General features: G+C 36.8%; 1 long non-coding RNA gene across 1 annotated transcript; it reads left to right on the top strand.

Annotated features, from left to right (window-relative positions):
- Positions 1-568: 568 nt before the first annotated feature.
- Positions 569-2,093, top strand: LOC120321566. The gene is made up of 3 exons (XR_005561265.2): positions 569-1,610; positions 1,757-1,900; positions 1,962-2,093. It is a non-coding gene; the product is annotated as an uncharacterized LOC120321566 (long non-coding RNA).
- The last annotated feature ends 3,568 nt before the right edge of the window (positions 2,094-5,661 follow it).

The raw sequence follows: 5,661 nt of genomic DNA, 5'->3' as shown, positions 1-5,661 counted from the left end.
ATTACATATAAAATATAAATGTTTCATAAAAATAATTCATAAAGTAAAATATTATTTATAAAATAAATAAAAATTTGGAATCTGTTTATTGCAAAATTGATTTCTTGATGCACGAAGTGCGCACATAAGCACCGAAGAATCATTGTCTTCTTATATTTTTCACACGTCGCACGCTGAATACTCTAATGAAAACTATTATAATATAAAATCATATTTGAAAATTATTATGCATTATTATGTACATAGATTGTGCTATTATTATTTCTATGTTGAATTTAAATAATTTTAATGTTAAGGCAATGCAAAACTAGAGTTTTTAAGTGGTGGCAATTTATAAAAAATAATATAGATTTAAAGTCTAAGAACTTCTAAAATGAAGGGCATATTTTGTCATTTTTACAATCCATGTGCATACGTGTGCACCAATACAGTGGTCAGCTGTCGCTGTATGAGTACAAGAGAGCTGCTGGCTCTAGAGCTCTCCGCTCTCTGGCTTTTGAACAAAATTTCGAAAGAGCCTGGAGCCACTTGAAAAGCCACCACGAAAAAATCGTGTGCAAAAAAATCGTATGGCGTTACGCATCTTGTTATTCTAATGTCTTTGCTTCAAGAATGTTTCCGGTGATCTTTTTGATGACCAAACGCGTACCGTTACATAATTGAGGTGGATTCAAATTACGGAGGAGAATAATAGGGGAACCAATCTTTAATCGAAGATTATGTGGTGGCATTCCAGGGATATCTAATGAATTTAAAAATTCGATCGGAAAATTAACACTTTCATTTTCATCAACAACAGTATCGATTGATTTAAAAGACATCAGATCGCCTGGTAACAACTGTTGTATCTGGAAGTTAATTTCGTCAACATCAACGTTTTTGGCTGCCAAAATCGCCCGTTGACTGAGCCATTCATGATTCAAATAATTATTATGTATATCCGGGAAAATACTCTGAATCAATTCATTTTTATCCTGAACAACAGTGCAAAAATTGTCTGGTAGTTTAATGCATTGCGTATTTGGTTGCAGTTCTATTTTACCGTTCCCAATATCTAGTAGTTGTTCGGAAAATATTTGTGCAGATTGATCATTTTGCAATTGTACTCGCATATTTATTGTCAATCGAAGTGTTTCAACACTTCGCCATATACTCAAAAAACTGAAGAACGAATAATTTAAGAACGAACGTTCTTAAAAATGTACTGTGTCGTACTTAAAATTTTTAAGACAACCGTTCTTGGAATAAGTACTAGTTGTACTCGAATTACACATTTCAAAAGCGATATTATTGATACTCATGGAAAACAAAGGTTTATCTTTTCTCATTTATGTATATTCCTTGATCATTTTATACGACGAATTTTAAAAAAATATAAAAAAAAGAAGTTTTTTTAAAAATTTATGCGATTGAAAAATCTCCAGCCATTCGACTTCTTACACTTGTTAATATCGATTACATTTCTGTGTTGTTAAAGAACCATATGTTTTTTCGATAATCGATTGCAACACGGCGCTCATTTAGTGTCAAAAAGTTCCTGGGGTAACAAGTAGAAAGTGAATTAAGTGAAATAATTGAAGAATAATGTGAAAATGGGCACGGTGTGCTGGGTAAGTACAAATCTTTAAAGTATATATATATACATAGATAAAAAGTCGGTGGCTTCTGCACGTGTTTGCATGCACGCATATGTATATGCGTATGCATGTTACTTCTAAATGAAATAAATCTATAAATTAATGTGTAATATTTACAGTACAATCGACTTCTGGGAAATATACCCAGAGAAAGAGCATGCATTGGTTTTGAAATAGGACGACCTGAAGCCTTTACGATAGGAAGATTAAAAACGATCTCAGCAGGCAACAGCTTACCGAAGCACAGTCGGCATTAAATGAAGGTAATATATACAAAATATCTATTTACTTATTGTTATATTTGTCTTTCTTCGTTTTTGATAGATGCCCAGGACTCTGTTATTTTGCTTGACACCGCGTTTCGTTAAATATGTTTAGCTGTAAGAACTTTAAGAAAAATGTAACAATTTAATTTTTAAGAAAAAAGTTATGTTTTTATGTATACATTTACTATATATAAAATAAAAATAACAAAGCTATTAAATTCGTGTAAATAAACAATAAATATGATTCGTTCTTAAAACAAAAGTGTTTGCTCTGAAAATAAAAATATTCATACTTCAGTTTTAAATTTGTACATCTTACCAGGTGTACAAGTATGGAATGTCGGTTCGAACATATAGATGTCTCCCAAACGTAAATATTTATCGATTGTCTTAAAACTTTGACCTTGTGAAGTGTCAACCTTGACTGTCGAACCACCATAGTTTTGCGCCAATCGAGCGTCATTATCGTTTACTCTCAGTGCAGTCAACATGTCGAGTTTCGTGCCGAATAAAGAGCAAACGCGGACAGTGTTAATTTTCTGTTTTCATTTGAAGAAAACAGCAGCGGAATCGCACCGAATGCTTGTTGAAGCCTTTGGCGAACAAGTACCAACTGTGAAAACGTGTGAACGGTGGTTTCAACGCTTCAAAAGTGGTGATTTTGACGTCGACGACAAAGAGCACGGAAAACCACCAAAAAGGTACGAAGACGCCGAACTGCAAGCATTATTGGATGAAGACGATGCTCAAACGCAAAAACAACTCGCAGAGCAGTTGGAAGTAAGTCAACAAGCAGTTTCCAATCGCTTGCGAGAGATGGGAAAGATTCAGAAGGTCGGTAGATGGGTGCCACATGAGTTGAACGAGAGGCAGATGGAGAGGCGCAAAAACACATGCGAAATTTTGCTTTCACGATACAAAAGGAAGTCGTTTTTGCATCGTATCGTTACTGGCGATGAAAAATGGATCTTTTTTGTTAATCCTAAACGTAAAAAATCATACGTTGATCCTGGACAACCGGCCACATCGACTGCTCGACCGAATCGCTTTGGCAAGAAGACGATGCTCTGTGTTTGGTGGGATCAGAGCGGTGTCATCTACTATGAGCTCTTGAAACCCGGCGCAACGGTGAATACGGCACGCTACCAATAACAATTGATCAATTTGAACCGTGCGCTTCAGAGAAAACGACCGGAATATCAAAAAAGACAACACAAGGTCATTTTTCTCCATGACAACGCTCCATCACATACGGCAAGAGCGGTTCGCGACACGTTGGAAACACTCAATTGGGAAGTGCTTCCGCATGCGGCTTACTCACCAGACCTGGCCCCATCCGATTACCACCTATTCGCTTCGATGGGAGCACTTGCTGAGCAGCGCTTCGATTCTTACGAAAGTGTGAAAAAATGGCTCGATGGATGGTTCGCCGCAAAAGACGATGAGTTCTACTGGCGTGGAATCCACAAATTGCCCGAGAGATGGGAAAAATGTGTAGCTAGCGACGGCAAACTGTACGGGTACATCACATTTTACATGAATATTTGGACATGAAAAAGCTTTCCGCGCGATGGGTGCCGCGATTGCTCACACACGACCATAAGCGCAACCGTGTGACCATTTCAAAGGAGTGTTTGGCGATGTTCAACCGCAATCCAAACGAATTTTTGCGCCGTTTCGTTACCGTAGACGAAACATGGATCCACCACACCACACCAGAGACCAAAGAACAATCAAGACAGTGGGTTTCTCCGGGTGAACGTGCACCAAAGAAGGCCAAGGTGGGTCTGTCGGCCAACAAGGTCATGGCCACAGTTTTTTGGGATGCACAAGGTATCATTCACATCGATTACCTTGAAAAGGGTAAAACGATCACCGGCGAATATTATTCAGAGCTTTTGGACAGATTCGATATTGATTTGAAGCAGAAACGACCGCATTTGGCGAAAAAAAAAGTGCTGTTCCATCAGGACAATGCACGGGTGCACACGTGTGTAGTCAGCATGGCAAAATTTCATAAATTGGGCTACGAACTGCTACCCCATCCAGCATATTCTTCAGATTTAGCCCCCTGTGACTATTTTTTGTTTCCAAACATGAAGAAATGGCTCGGCGGTAAGAGATTCGGGTCAAATGAAGAGGTCATCACAGAAACAAACGACTATTTTGAGGGCCTTGAGAAAACCTATTATTTGGAAGGAATAAAAAAATTGGAAAAACGCTGGACTAAATGTATAGAGCTAAAAGGAGATTATGTTGAGAAATAAATCGCTTCTTTGACGAAAAAAATATATTTTATTCAAAAAGTCACGGACTTATCAAACGACCCTCGTAATAGGTTGCAGAATTGCAAGAAGAATTGGATGCGCTTTTGTTGTGTTAGTCGCAATGGATTTCTCATCGGATGACGATCTGCTAATTGAGCAGAGTTTATTTTTTAAATTTCATCGTTTGTTTGATGAGCTGCGCCAAGATGAGAAAAAATTTGTGGAGTACACCAGAATGAAAATGAGCACGTTTGATTATATTTAAAAAAAAATTGAACCATTAATATTCTGTCCCGCTCTAAACGATTACGGCGCCTTAATTAGGTCTCGCCTGCCTAAAGCTAATTTATTCTAATGTTGAAACTCCTTTTGAAACACCTCCGCTTATCGTGTTCGGCGATCTTAGAGAATTGCGGCCCGTAGAAGCTGGTAAAACTTCTTTCCCGCGTAAAAAAATTTGAAGAAAAAGTAAGTGCTTTCCGCCATAGTGGCAGACCACTACAGGTTTGGTTTACGTTAATTATACTAAATATGATCAGTGCCTCTCAACTGTATTCACAGTTTTTCCAGCCTAGCAACAGGTCACTTTTATTTATTTTTGCCTATCCGAATACATCACATAACAGTAAGTAATACAATTTTCAGCACAGAAACATTTTATTCCCTCAAGATCCAAAAGATAAATGAAAAGTTGGAGAATGAGAAAAGTAAGGCAGTTATTCTAAAATACCAAACGGTATTTAGCAAAACTTTCGATAGTTTTCTATCGATATCGACAAAGAGCGTAAACGCAAAATAAATGTTTACAACGAGGTAACTTGAGTTATTGTTATAATAGTAGTAAACTAGTAGATAGTAAACTATTTACATGCGTTGACACTAATTATTACTATTATTAAGTGTATAATAAATAAAACGATTAATTATTGTATATAGAGTCGCCAATGCTAATACTATAACGACGTATGTATATCCCACTCGGCACATGGAAAAGAACTTTGCGCCTCGCAACCTGGCTATATGATCAGATATTAACGAAAACTTGTCGGCAACTGAATTTGAGTTTAATTCTCTGTAGTCCACACAACGCCTGGCTGTACCATTCTTCTTTTGATCAATAAAACAGGATTCGCAAAAGCGGAGCTACTTGGTCAGATAACTTTGCACTGCACTATGGGTAAAAAGCCGGAAATGTTGGTATTAATGTTATTATTTTTGTGACCGATATTTTAATGCTGCTTTCAATTTTTGATTCCCTAATAACAATAATTTTAGAACATTTTAAGGTCAGCTGATTCGAAGGTGCTTTGAATTGTGAAAATTGGCGGAAAAAATTTAACAACTTACAGCGCAAACATTGTCTTCATAGCAAACTTTGAGTTTATTTTGAATTATGGAAAAGCAAGTCAGAATATGTAAATTAATCGGTAATACATGTTTTCCGATATTTGTGTGTTGTTTTTGAAAATGTCCTATTAATTGCTTGTGAAT

This window comes from Drosophila yakuba, chromosome 3L, assembly GCF_016746365.2.
Source record: "Drosophila yakuba strain Tai18E2 chromosome 3L, Prin_Dyak_Tai18E2_2.1, whole genome shotgun sequence".
NCBI classification, from domain to species: Eukaryota; Metazoa; Arthropoda; class Insecta; order Diptera; family Drosophilidae; genus Drosophila; species Drosophila yakuba.
Note: the sequence above shows the minus strand (reverse complement) of the source record. Positions and strands in the feature narration are given on the sequence as shown.